Below are 15,794 nucleotides of genomic sequence, written 5' to 3' on the forward strand. Positions count from 1 at the left end.
TTTAAGAGACAAAACAGATGAACCTAAAGGAAAGGAAGCAAAAATAATATAAAAAATGGGAGGGGGACAAAACATAATAGACTCTTAAGTATGGAGAACAAACAGAGGGTTACTGGACGGATTGGGGGAGGGGGGATGGGCTAAATGGGTAAGGGGCATTAGGGAATCCACTCCTGAAATCATTGTTGCACTATATGCTAACTAACTTGGATGCAAATTTTTAAAAAATAAATTAAATTAAAAGACAAAAAAAAGAAACATGTCCAAAGTCACACAATTTATAAAGACAAAGTCAGTAACGAACGCTAAGCCTATTTCTCAGACCATATTTTTACCAATTATACAAGTCTGTCTCTAATCTCTATAGTATTATAAAGGTTAAATGATATGATTTCTATATTATTTATCCCTATAATACTAGGTGGAATTTATGCAAACGATGTTTTGAGGTTAATATAATGGGAAAAAACCAAGTACTTCTGCTTAGTGGTAGGACTTCTTAAAGGGATGACATTTTTAAATGAATGTATTTCTTTTCAAACAAGAAAGGTACATGAACAAACAAGAAAACTCAACACATCAAATAGATGCTAAGAATGAATGTGTAAAATATATTGCAAATGTTTATGACAATCAGAACTCTGTGGAAAGTCCTTTTCTTTCTAGATCACCTGAGCATATGGGTAGGACTGGCCCTGAACTGATTGGGACAATACTTCTTGGCCTTTGTCTCCTTTTCCATGCTCCTTCACCATCCAGATTCACATACTATTGCTTTCTCCTTCCTTAAGATTCTTGCATCCTTTTGTTTTCTCCTTCCATTCCTAAAACAAGCTTTTCTTCATAATCTATCTGAAGGACAGAATCCTGGTATGGCAATCTGTACTTTGGACTGCATTTATGTCATCATTACTAATTGCAAGAGACTTGAGCCTGATTTCTGGTTGTTGCATAAAAGTCTTTAATTTTTTTTTCAAGCAAGATTTTCTGGTGTAGAAGGAGAGGTTGAGAAATGCCTCTGAAGTCACACTGCATAAGCAATCAAACCACATACCCAACATTTGGTGCTGTTGACAGACAGTACTCACCTGCTTTCCTTCTTTCTGCTCCTCCTTCCTGGGCATTGCTCCCATTTTCAAAGAAGCTCTTGCTTCCATTTCTGTGGACAAGACGGTGGTCAAATGCCAGATACAGCCTTTTCTAAATCTCTTGCCAATGCTATCAACAAAGAAAAGTTAGCGAGTTTTGTTGTATAACTTTGTATTGTCCCACCTCCTCCGTGATAAACATGTTAATGAGCAGTGAAATGACAAAAGGCATACAACATGCAGATAATTCGCTAAGTGGATAAAGAGATGCTAAATAAATAGTATAACATAATTTACAATTATTATTTTGGAAAGAAGGCAATCAAGGCCTCATGACATTCATTACTGTGTATGCCAGAGTGAGGAATATGTTAAAATCGGACAAAATACGAATTTAAATGTCCAAATGCAGTATCCTTCAATTAAACACACTTGAGTTCTTTCTCATCCTAAAACCAAATAAACAAACAAAGACCCATTTTGGGCAAATAATATTAACTCTCTCCTTGACATCCCCTCTCCCCAGGCAATACATTCAAATAGAATATTCACAGACAGATTCAAAGAGAATAAAGTAAAAGAGCCGTCTGGGGGAAGCGCATGCAATGAATATCCATACTTTACAATCCCTGTCTCTGAAACGGAGTTTCCATTTGATCCTGTACTAATATTATGAACACGGTACTCCTTTCAAATGTACAAAAGATTAATGTAAGAGCTGAAGTAAAGACTTAATACTTTTTTAAAAGGGTGTCATTTCAAAACATTATTGTTACACCATGACTTAAAAAAGTTGATAATGTTCTTAACAAGGTCTTGCTGCTTGAAGATTTCCTGTCGGCTGTGACACTTCGAGAAACCAAGAATAAAGCAACAGGGGCGTCGAAACTGGGCTGGAAACACTTCCTGTCAAGCATAGCATAGGCTTCTCACGATTTTTGGTGTGCCATACATTCGTAGGCTGCTTTTCCCTTGGCAAGGCTTTTTAAATGTCTTAACAGACTGCTAAGAAATAACAAGCGTTCTTTTGTTTGTCAGATTTTAGGCATTGTGGGGGACATTTGAAAGCTACCTGGGTTCATTTTACTCCATTCCAAGTTAAGAATGTAACATTTTTTTAAAAGAGCCGCTCCCTTTGATCTATGTATGGATCAGTGCGGAGGCTGTCATCTTTTACCAGAGGATGTTAACAGGAGTTCAACATTCAAATCCTGAGCTTTGTCAGGGAGAATGCACTGCCCAGGAAGAATAATGCCACCCTAGTCCCTTCTGAACAGAGAAATCTGTTCACAAAGTGCAGTTAATCTGGAAAGTATTCCTTCTTTCGGGTGCAATGATATTTGAAGACTGGAATGTTGCCTGACACATAGGTGATCAGAAAATATTTACTAAAGTAGCCCATTCCTCCCTTGAAATAGCCTAGGCAAAAAAAAAAAAAAAAAAAAAAAAGTGGTGGAGGGAGCAGAGGGAAGGGAATCCAGACTAGAACCAGAACAGAAATAATGCTCCTATACCACAGGATCTTGGGTCTCAGAAATTCCTTGTGAAGAGAAATTAAAAATTCTTGTGAGCACCCTATTGGATGACATTTACAAGTCATGTTTGGCATGCTTTAAATGCATATGTTTTTCTTGGAGCACCTCCCTAGGCAGTGCTGATTTATTACAATGTGATTTGTCGCAATGTTTTTATGTTTAAATATGCAAATCCATTACAAGATTTGCAGTAAAGCTCATAGATTGTTCTCATGACCACTAAAGCGGTGCGGTAGAACAAACACAAACCTACACTCTCTGACTTTGAACATGAAGGCATCACATTTTGCTCTTCTCAGCTGAATGTAGACTCACTAAATTTGCTTACCCTACAGTGGCCACATTTCCTGCCATCATTTTATTTTCTGATGAACATTTAAACCACACTGGGTGACAAGCAAGTGTAAATGTGCTTGAGATACTCCAAAAGTTCCAGAATGTATTATCGTCCCAAATGTTAAAATCCAAGTATAATAACCACTTCAGTCACGTCCAGGCAATGGTCAAGAAAACAAAAAAGGTAACAATCAGTAGGTAACTGTGGATTGGGAGAAGTTATATGGCATAATGAAGGGAAATATAAACATCACTAGAGTCTTAGAAATTGCTAAACATCATTGTGTCAATGAAAACCAGAATAAATTTTGACTGGAGACCTATCAATATTTCAAAAGATTTGATGACAAAAGAAGAATGAGGTATGATCCTGGGAATACATCTATGTAAGAACTGGGATAACACAAGTCTATGTAGCACTGATTCAGTGATTCAGTTAATACTTCAATTTCTAGGATATTCATCCTTACCCTCCCAACACACACAATGGTAAGAGTATAGTGCTAATTCCCAACACACACAGCAGTAAGAATACAGTAAGTGGTAAGAATGCTAAGGGTATAAAGTTCAAGGTATGTCAATAGATATTTACTTCCCAAATTAAATGACTTATTTAACAATCTAGCTATTGAGGTATATACATACATGTACACACAGGTATGTAAACTTGGCTGATAAGGAGGCTTCTTAGAAATGCCAGTTGAGGGGCACCTGGGTGGCGCAGTCGGTTAAGCGTCCGACTTCAGCCAGGTCACGATCTCGCGGTCCATGAGTTCAAGCCCCGCGTCAGGCTCTGGGCTGATGGCTCGGAGCCTGGAGCCTGTTTCCGATTCTGTGTCTCCCTCTCTCTCTGCCCCTCCCCCGTTCATGCTCTGTCTCTCTCTGTCCCAAAAATAAATAAACGTTGAAAAAAAAATTAAAAAAAAAAAAAAAAAAGAAATGCCAGTTGACCCTTAGTCACAAATGCTGTATCCTGGGCATAAATGCTAGCCCACTAAGCAGTATAATTGTTTTATTTTCATGCTTCCTTTGGTGATTTTGCAATGCCAATCTTTACCATGTGCTTTCCAACTTCAAACACCTCCCCACTTCCAACTTTGTCACATGATCAGAGCAGGTGGTTTGACTCCTTCTGTAGGTTGGTCCTAGTGTCACTGGAGTATAGAAATAGGTTTGGAAGTCTCTCATGGGGATGCCATTCTATGATCCTCTCTGCTAACCTCCCCTGCCCACGGTCTGATGAGATTCCCAGCTAGTGGTGCTTAGTGACTGTCATGTAAATTTTTGTCATTCTGGTATCCCAGGCTATTTTATTTTCTAAAATGCCATACATCTCTTGGTAGGATGCCATTATTTTAGCCATTTTAAAAACAATCTGAAGAGGGGCGCCTGGGTGGCGCAGTCGGTTAAGCGTCCGACTTCAGCCAGGTCACGATCTCGCGGTCCGTGAGTTCGAGCCCCGCGTCGGGCTCTGGGCTGATGGCTCAGAGCCTGGAGCCTGTTTCCGATTCTGTGTCTCCCTCTCTCTCTGCCCCTCCCCCGTCCATGCTCTGTCTCTCTCTGTCCCAAAAATAAATAAACGTTGAAAAATTTAAAAAAAAAAATCTGAAGAAATCATCTATAGAATTTTATGCATCACTAAAGTTCAAATTAAACAAAGTTATACTTTTTAAAAGTATTCTATAACCTCCCTCATCTTCAACAAATTACAGGGGAGGGTAGTAGAAATCCACAGAGCAAAGCATCCATTGCAAGAATTCCTACTGTAATTGAATTCCTGAACTGAATTCCTACTGTAATTCAAACAAGTAGAATATCAACATGACTGTACTGAAACAGATACAGGGAGTGCTATAGAAGAATCTCTATCCACACATGATGAAAATAAGCCAAAAATATAGATGAGTACAAACTGATAATACTTCTTTGGAAACAAAACTACAACTTGATTTCAATAAAAAGTTTGTAGCTCCTAAAAAAGTTATTTAAAATGATCTTCAAGTATTCAAACAGGAGGTGAAATTATTTTAAGATAAAAATATCAGAGAACAATATCTAGCATTACTTTGTATCTCTCTTCACCAATGTCCTCCTAGTGTAAAGTCAGAAAGGACTGGTTCAGCAGCTGAAAAACTTACAAGAAAATATACTCATGAGTAAATTTGACACTACAGGTGCATTTGAAGATTTGTTTAAGATCACACTTTTTCAAAAGTTCAAAGAATATATCCCATTGTCAAATAATATATCCTACCTGTATCTATCAAATAATATATTCTAATATACTGAATCATTACTTCATAAATGTATTCCAATTTTTATTATTAATTTTTTTCATTTTTGGTAGTGTCTAGTTTTACTTTTGGAATACTTTATTTTTCCAAATTTATTCTGCAAATAATGTTCATAATTCATCAGCTAATATTTAAATGATATCATATTCCTCACCATTTTTTCTACTTAATATTTTTTAACTCATCGATGCCTTCTTACCTTTGAAATATATTAAGTATTATACATCACTATTTTTTTAATTCTAGACACTATTAAAATAAAATGTCAGTGTTAATATCCACACTTTCATATTAACACAAAATAAATGCTAAAATATTGATATTATCATTTTGTTTTGGTATATGCTCCTCCTCTTGTTCTGACTGAATTTAGTTCAGCAAACCCCCTTTCTCCCAGCTACCTTTATTCCTTTTTCTGCGACATCTGGGCTTTGAGAGAATGGGAAGTAGTTCTTTACTATTTGCTATCAGATAGCTTTAGTCTAGAAGGCAAGAGGAAGTCACAGACTGTCACATGGCAGTCATGATGGACAGGACAGTGGGTAAGAAGCCATGAGTCAGACACATATACCATATTTTTCGACCTGACTCTCCAGGATCCTCTAACTTTTCTCCAAGAGCAGCTGAGGGAAATGGCTTCTTGGAGCCATTTTCACAATGACCACTTGAAATGCCATATTTATGAGAGGGAAGCTCTCCTAGAAAATAGGACATCTCCATGAGATGTCAACATCACAGCTCATTCTCCAGGAAAAAAAAATAGTAAAATTAAATTCTGAATTCTAGAATATGAAGTTGCATCAGGCAGGATTCTCAAGTTTAAATGACACTAACTCCAGCTATCTTAAACAGGAAAATTTTCATTATTAGAAAATAATGGACTAGCTTATATAATCCATAGGGAAGCTTCAAAAATAATGCTCAAAAGTCCAATGGGAACCAAAGAAGGCCAGGCAGCCTGGATGACACCACAGGCACCCTTCCATTAGGATACTTCCCAGACCACCACCAGTGCTTTGCCAGTGAATTATTCCACTGCTACTGTGCATGAAATGTAAAGCACTCCTTTAATTTTGTATCCTTTCTAAGTCCTGACCAGGAACACCCAACCGATAAAGCATAGTTCACATGTCTTCACCCTAAAGGTCTGAGACTCTTCAACAACAATTAAGAAATTCCCTTAAATAGGAAAGCATGTAGATGCTTGGGTGCCAACCAGTATTACCACCACCAAATGTCTACAACAAGCCCTAGATTTCCATTCCATCATGTTCTGGCCATAAAAGAAATGTTAAAATTAAAATATCCTGTCATTTCTTGAAGTGGTGTGTATTTTAAGGCACAACTTGAGAGTTAGGTAGGCGTGTCCATTGGATAGGGAAGCCAAAATGGCAATTGTTTTGGATTCTGGGAATTGGCCTTCAGTGTCCTCAGATATGTTGAGGAGGATCAAGTTCACGTTTCAAGAGACTTGGGACTTTTTTGAAAGACTAAATAATGTATTTTTAAAACAGAAAGTAAAGAGGAAAAGAGATAATGTAAAAGCTAATAGTAAATACATATAACAAAAATGTCTAAGGGTTTATTAAATCGTCTCTCAACTTTGTGTGACATACAAACCCATTTCAGAGTAATTATGATATAGAAACTCCATTCTATTAGGAATTTCTAAAATAACTCCATCAATTTGTAGGAGTTATAATAAAGATCTAAAATCTTTTAATTTTTTTATTTTATTTTATTTTATTTTATTTTGTGTTTATTTATTTTTGAGAGAGAGAGAGACAGAGCGTGAACTGAGGAGGGGAGGAGAGAGAGGAAGACACAGAATCTAAAGTAGGCTCCAGGCTCTGAGCTGTCAGCAAAGAACCCAATGCCGGGATCAAACCCACGAACTATGAGCTGATGACCTGAGCCAAAGTTGGACACTTAACCAACTGAGCCACCCAGGCGCCCTATGATCTAAAATCTTTTAGATCAATAAACAATTATAGATTATACTAATAATTTATCTGATGTGATTTTAATAATATTCATGATACACACTCATTTTTATTTCTACCCTTTAAAGAGGACATTTTCAAGGGGAAAATGTATTTAAATTATTTATGATTTGAGTACATATTAAACTGTCTTATGTTCTCATGCTGTTTTCATGGGCCAAATGTATATTTAAACACAGATTGAAAAAAATAACAGTTGAACATTACCTACAGTTTTAGCATCAAAATAAGACAAATACGTGCTTGTATATATATGATATTTTGAATTCTTGCCTTCTGAATTATTTCTTGTAATTTCCATGCTTAGTTACTACAAGATGGCATGAAAAAGTTCTAGACTATTATTTTCAAGGCCCTCTTATCAAACCATTGAAGATATAAAAAGTGTTATTTGCTATGAAATGAAAGAGTAAACTAGACATAACTTTTCTTTTTAACATTGTTTTTTATGATACTAAAGATATCATCACGTGATGCACAGAAATTTAAATCAGATGCATTTTCTGGGTGCCTGGATGGCTCAGTCGGTTAAGTGTCCGACTTCGGCTCAGGTCATGATCTCACAGTTCATGGGTTCGAGCCCCACATCAGGGTCTGTGCTGACAGGTCAGAGCCTTGAGCCTGTTTCAGATTCTGTGTCTCCCTCTCTCTCTGCCCCTCCCCTACTCACGCTCTGTCTCTGTCTCAAAAATAAATAAACAATAAAAAAAATTAAATCAGATGCATTTTCAATTTATGGATCTGATGAAAAGGATTATTATCGTTTTATGCTGTTAACATGTATTTTTGCCATTAGTGTTTCTTTTGTGGGCTTTAAACAAAATGTCCTACAGGGAATAAAATTTTAAGTAAATGGATAAAAATTAGAAATGATTAAAACTGTACATAAGCTTGAAGGATAAAAATCCAGCTCACTCAGTTTCTCCCAATATGGAATTAATTCATTTAAAAATTATTTTCAGGCAGAAGTCATTTTCAATTACTTAAATCAGTAAAGTCATACCCGTAAGCAGAGAAAACTTCTAGTCTTATTTGAAATTCCCTGTTATTTTCCTCCTATAGAATCGACATGTAGTTGTGCAAAAGCCCAAAGTCAAACCCTGGACTGCCCTAAATGTTGGGAGGCACAAGAATTTACTTTCAGTGACATCATCCTCAGTTACAGAATTGTTCTTTTTATCTTAGAATCCAAAGATTCCAAGTGTGTGTCCACTCTTGACACAGAATGTCGCTATTGCGTCTCCACCCTCTTTGTCAGCAAGCATGGTCTCATTGCTCAGTGCTGAGAGGAAGCCTATCCAATGTGTAGCTTTTTCAGAGACAGTAACCATGCATAAACACCTCTCCAAACTTGCTCAAGGAATATAATCTAGCCACTTGGGATGACTTAAAATAAGGATCACACCAATTTTCAGAAAATTTACAGCTGCATTATCTGCTCGTGCAGCCGACAGCAGAAGTGAGTCCTCTGTATTTACCAACAGAACTGTGACTGATTCTCAGATAATTAGCATATTATCATCACATAGTGGTGTAGAATCCTTTATGAGGCTTCTTTATGATTCCCTGTCTGACATTGACGTTGGAAAGCATGTTAAACTGGTTTTCTAAAAGGACAAGAGGAAAATAATGAAAGCAAATGAAGTAAAAAGCCCCCAAGACCATGGGCACAGGAAACCAGCAAAAATTTGCTTATGTTGAGTCCTACTTCGGCTCACTAATAGTCCTCCTGCTGTGTTAAATGCTTTCTTTCTCCTGCCACTTCTAGGGGGAAATACAGTTTAGAACACATCTGAGCTACACATCTGAGCTAGAAAATTTTGTGAATTTTTAAAAAATTATTTATGAATAAGTTATAAAACCTACCAAGTTCTTATCCCTTTAGCAGTTCCAGGAAGAAGGCAATAGATTACTGTACCTCTGGTGTCAATAATGCCTAGAAACCCTCCTGCTCTAAGCTCGAAGACAAAAGGGCAGGTTAAATATTTTCTCTGTAATGTGCTTCTGAATGGTAGGAAACTCTACTCAGATAATTCCATAAGGGGCTTTTTTTTTTTTTTACAGTGAATTTGAAACAGTGAATTGTTAAACATGTGCCCATTGACTGTGACTTGCTTAATTTCTATTGTCCCCACAAAATTCTAGGATTCAGTTGCAGAGATACCATAATGAGTTTTTATGTTTGTTTATTGTTGTTTTCCACTTGATCTCCTGTGTCTAGACAACGCCTATATCAAAAAAGGAACTCAGTAAATACTGATGAGTCCAACGGATGAAGGGATTCATGGACAAATCATTGTACCAGAAGTGCTGTCAGTTGAACCCTCTGTAATGATGGATATGTTCACATAATGTTCATCTGCTAGGGTAACTACCAGCAACAATGTGGTAACTATTGAGCACTTAAAATGTGCCTAATGCAATTGAAAAAACTGAAATTTTAATTTTACCTTATTTTAATTAAGATTTAATTAGTCACATGTGGCTAATGACAAACATATTGGATAAGATAGTTCTAGATACTAGGCATATAATCATGACCAGGACATAGCGTCTATCTTCAAGGAAAGCTCCTTGAACAACAAGCTCAAAAACCATGAAAGTCTTCATAAAATGCAAGGCATTTGATCTGGTTATGCAGGCTAAATTACAGAATTTAACCTATAGTGAGGATTCAGTATATCACGTAAGACACATACTAAATAGCATGTCCAAGGGCTAAAGACAACATTTTCTATTTAACTTATAATAACTCATATGTAACTGCACAAAAAATCGACTTTTTTTGAGGATTAAAAAGTATATAAAAGGTACAGAGATAATATACTGTGTATATACTGTGTATATAATACTGTGTATGTGTGCATATTAAAAAGTATAGAAAAAGTACAGAGAATATATACTGTGTATTTACTGTGTATATAATACTGTGTATATATATGTAATTTATGTGTATATAATACTGTGTGTGTATATATATATATATATATATATATATATATACACACACATAGTAGCTCTTTCTATATCCTCTGCCTCCCTCTACACATACAATACACATTATTATTTAAGAATAAGTATTCTATAGCTGAAATCCATGTTGCTCATCATTAAAACAAAAAACCATAATTGATTTTCTACTACTTATGCATATTTGGTGGATTTGTTTGTTTTTGCTAGTGTATTGGTATAGTTTTGTTTTTTTTTTTTTTTTTAAGTCTACCATTCCACAAATCAGTGCTTGCTACTTTGATCAGAAAAACACCTAGGATCCTTTAGGAAAAACAATGATTTAAGTAAAAAAGCTATTGTGAATGGTCTCAACTATATCAGACCAAAAAGGAATTATATAGCTCATACATGGCATTTATTGGCATAGCTAGCTTTCATAGTAAGGAAAAAGAAAAAGAGAAGAAAGAAGTCAGTGCACAGGATCAAGAATCTCCAGCATTAAGCAATCTTCAAAAATTGTGGCCTAAGGGCACCTGGGTGGCTCAGTCAGTTAAGCATCTGACTTCAGCTAGGGCCATGATCTCACAGTTTCTGGGTTCGAACACTGCGTTGGGCTCTGTGTTGACATCTCAGAGCCTGGAGCCTGCTTCGGAGTCTGTGTCTCCCTCTCTCTCTCTGCCCCCTATCTGCTCACTCTCTGTCTCTCAAAAAAATTTTTTAAATGTTAAAGAAAAATGTTTAAAAATCATGGCCTACACTCCTAGAAGCAAACAATATAGGCACATTCCTTTGATTTCATTTCTTATAGCTTTAGTTTATAAGAGACAAGGTTAAATAGCTCCATCTAGAGATACTTGTGGCAGATCTTAGGGATCCACAGACTAGAAATCATCACATGTGCCAAGTCCTGGGCCAATTTCTGTTGGTTCTTCAAAGGGGCTCATAAATAAATCACCCCACTGATCCTAGATTATATCTACAGCAAATCTGGGAGAAACCTCTATACAGCAGTCATTAGAATTTATAAAATGTTATATTCCTTAAATGTTAAGTTAAACTTGTATAACTCCACTTAAAAACAAGCCCCGATAACAAGTGAGATGGATAAATAAACAAAGCATTACGGTGGCTTTCAAATGAGCTTAGTAGCATCTATAGATACAACCTATAGAGCCATGCCAAATTTGCTAACAAAGCAAAGCCAGCTGTAAAGCGATACAAGCCTATACTATACTGTTGCTGAAGATGAAATGGTGTGTAAGAGCCAACACATTCTCTGGCTCTAGGGGGCTTGCATTCTAGGAGGATAAAGGCATTAATCAAATACTATATTTAAAAATCATAACACAATAAGAGCTATCAGTAACAGTTAAATGGTGTGAGGAGTACAACAAAAACACCTAGAAAGACTTCCCTGAGGAAAGGACACTGGAGCTCAAATATGCAGATTAGGTGGCAACTAACAAGGTGAGTAAAGGAAGGATGAGCACTGCGTGCAGAGGACGAGAAGGCACAAAGACCGGCAGAGAAAGAAACACTAAAATTCAAGAAAGGAAAGCGGACACAGGTAGATGAGCTGGAAAGAGCGAGAGAGTAGGGAGAGCCGCTCTTACATTCTGGGCGGACTAGAATGCACCCTACTGTAGAATGCACCATGCTCTCTGCCACGTGTTGTGTTTCCCACTTTACCCTGACATTTACAGATAGGCAGTATCTGTCCCTCCCTGTATCTGTCTCTACAACTGCTTTGGTTCCTCTATTGGGATGAGCAGAAATGCTTGCATCTTTCTCCAAAGGGCCTCTGAAGACAGGTCACATGGGAAAACTCTGGGAATATATAAAAACTAAGCAATGGGGGAAAGCTTCGAGGGTCCGGTGCCTAGAAAATGGCACTCTTTCCTACGAGCAAGACTGCGAAAAGTTGACCCCTCAAAAGGGAGGAGGAATTACAAAGAGCCCAGACGGCTTTGGGGGGTTATGGATATATTCATTATTTTGACTGTGGTGATGGTTTCCCAGAGATAACTATGTCATGAAAAGTTTCAGAGTGCAATTGATTTTTCTACCACAGATTGATTTTTAAGATGCCTGCCCCAATATAAAAATGAGATAGTACAAAAACAATTAGACATGAAGAAAATGCAAATAATAACATATATAAAGAATATCATCTCACAGGTAATGGAAAAATACATATTCCTCTACAGATGATGCAGATGTTAACTGACAGATGTTAACTGATGTTAAAATAAAATCAGAAGTCATTTGCACTCATTAGATCGGCAAAATATATATACACATAACCCTTATTATCTAGTCTAGTCCATTCCTGAAAGCTATGAGGAATAATAAATAGAAGGAGTCTGTTTTTCATTATACTAAAAAGGGAAAAGTAAGAACATATTATGAATGCATACAAACCCTCCAATCAATTTCCCCAAATATCACTAAGTCACTCTTAAACACTATATAATTATTTCCACCAAAGATGTCTACATAATAGGAAAGAATTAAAAACAATTACTTAATTATCACTTAACTCATTAGCAGATAAGTTTGTATGCAATATTCAACTATACTGATTGTGAGATACTCGTTCCTTCTCAATGCAACAAATATGTAGTATAAGGTAACTGGATAATTAAAACATACATAAGATGCAAAAGGTACTTTGCAAAATACAATATTTCAATTTTTTTAAGTTTATTTATTCATTTCGAGAAAGAAAGGAACAGCAAGCATGGGAGAGGCAGAGAGAGAGGGAGGGAGAGAGAGAGAATCCCAAGCAGACGCTGCATAGTCAACACAGAGCCTGATGCGGGGCTCGAACTCACCAAACACAAGACCATGACCTGAGCTGAAACCAAGAGTCAACGCTTAACCAACTGAACCACCCAGGCACGCCTGCAAAATACAATTTTTAGGCGTTGTTTTATTTATGTTAATAACCTGACAGAGAGTTCACTTTTCCGTGTTTTAGTTTCTCAGTTTTATAGAGATTTAAAGACAACATTGTGAAAGTTTACAGTGTACATTATAATCATTTGTTATATGTACATATTGGGAAATATAAGGTCAGTTAACATCTGCATCATCTATAAAGTTATCTCTGCTGTTTGTGTCTGTGATAAGAACATTTAAGTTCTGTTCTCTTAGAACACTTCAAGTATAGGGGCACCTGAGTGACTCGGTTGGTTGGGAGTCTGACTTCAGCTCAGCTCATGATGTCACAGTTTGTGTGTTCAAGCCCCGCGTCAGGCTCTATGCTGACAGGTCAGAGCCTAGAGCCTGCTTTGGATTCGTCTCCCTCTCTCTCTGCCCCTACCCCACTCACACTCTGTCTCTCTCTTTCTCTCTCTGTCTCAAAAATAAATAAAACATTAAAAAAAAAATTAAGAACATTTCAAGTATAAAAGACAGTATTCTTAACTATACTCACTAAGCTACATATCAGATCCCCAGAACTTATTTATCTTACAACTGAAAGTTTATACCCTTGACCAACATCTCCCTATTTCCTCCAGCCCCCACCCCTGCTAACCACCAATCTACTCTCTGTTTTTATGAGTTCAACTTGTTTTAGATGCCACATATAAATGAAATCATGCAGTTTTTGTTTTTCTCTACCTTATTTTATTTAGCATAATGCCCTCAGTTTCATCCAAGTTGTCACAAATAGAAGGATTTCCTTCTTTTTTATGGCTGAATAATATTCCTGTGGGTGGGTGTGGACACAGGGTGTTTTTGTGTCTTCACTAGTACTCACTTTTCAAAGAAATAACCATGATACACCTACCACACGCTGTACTTCCTTTTGCCCTGGATTTTGCTAAAACAACTTAGCATCTGTACTGTATACCAGGTAATTGAGTCAGAGAGTTGAACTGGGATTAAAAACAGTAAAAGTCAATATGGGGCCAGCTGACACAGGGACAGAAAGTAATACTTGTATTTTTTTAATGACATCTTCTTTTCATGAAGGTATAGTAATGAGGCCAATTATGCATTGTTGGTAAAACTCTTCATTACCGTTTTACAACCAGACGTGTTTACAAAAGATGCAATTATAGAACTTGAAGGGTGAAATCTCTGGCAAGGACCTGGAAAGCAGTTATTTGGAGTTGTCACTGAGGAGTAAATCCATATGCTTTGGAAACAATATTGCGATCAAATTAATATTCTTGGATGGAAGTTGAAGAGCCCAAACAGAAATTCACCAGGTTGGATTTTAATTTCATTAAAGAATATTGTTATTTCAGGAATTTCTTTTTTAATACAAAAAAAATTAAAAAATAAATTCTTTTATTTAATATAAGGCAAACAATTATTTTGCAATGAGGAAATCATTTCCATATGTGTTTGTTTTTCAGATTTTCTTAAGCAGGAAATACACACTCCGTAATTTATATCCTTTAAAAAAAACCATTTTTGTACTCCAATTTAAAAAAAAAGAAGAAGGCAAATTTGCTAGGCATAAAATCATCATAGAGTACTCAGCCACTGCCTATTAAGTCCAGGGACTCTTACGGGCAGAACAATTGATCACCAGCTCAGTTGTTGATAAAAAAACATATTCACACTTCAGAAATGCATCACATTTGGCAGTTGCCTAGGGCCACACAGCACACAGCCCTCAGCAGAAATTTCTGGAACACAATTTTTCTGAAGATCACCTTAACCCAAGAGATCAACTGAAGTAAATAACAATGTCAACATTTTACACAGAAGGCATTTGCCTTTTTGTCTCTACTTAGGCAAGTTCAGCTCGGCTGGGAGAATCTAACGTATTGTGGTCACAGAACTTTCTGATACAAACGTTCTGTATCATTTGGTCTAATATGGTAGCAACCAGCTACGTGTGGCGACTGAGTTCTTGAAATGTGGTTAGAAAGACTGGCTTATAAATTTTATTCAGCTTAAAGACATTTAAATTTAAATAGCCACATGTAGCTGGTGGCTATCTCCATGGTCAGCATAGGACTAATGTTGTTCTTATAGCCTAACTAACCGAAATCTTAAACTACTGCAGACCTTTTGCCGTCTCCAAGCTATCTGTCTTTCTCACCTTTGTATAGGACAGTAGCCAGCTTCCGTGTAAGATGGCATCTAAATGGTGGAAGCCTAAAAACCAGTGTATTTATCTCATGGTGTTCTATGTAAATAGAACAAAGACAAAAGCTTAATAAATTTATTACAGATATTTTACTGGCATAAGACATGTGTGATAGCACATTTACAACAGTTATTGGAGAGGATATTAAATTTTCATCTTCCATCCAGAATTTGAGTAATGAGAAAGCCCTTTATGGCCCTGATACTGGCTCCCCGTCCCACAGCTTAGATGTACTCATTAAAGAGCATCAACAAGAAAGAAAGCTTATTAAAGGAGATTATTAATTTTCAGGCTCATTATCCCAACAGTCATTTTTCTCTGTTACATCCCAATGAAATATGTGGGTAAGTCTAGCAATGAGGAAGAAGAAAAGCTAAGGGGAAAAATGTGGGAACTGCAGCAATCTTGCATCAGGACACAGCAGAGCTGACAGCCTCTCTCAGGCTAATGACAAATCGCATCAAGTGAGGTTG

The sequence above is a fragment of the Lynx rufus genome, unplaced genomic scaffold (genome assembly GCF_022079265.1).
Source record: "Lynx rufus isolate CCGP_SWC_20201006 ecotype Redwood Valley unplaced genomic scaffold, mLynRuf1.p SCAF_1, whole genome shotgun sequence".
Taxonomy (NCBI): Eukaryota; Metazoa; Chordata; class Mammalia; order Carnivora; family Felidae; genus Lynx; species Lynx rufus.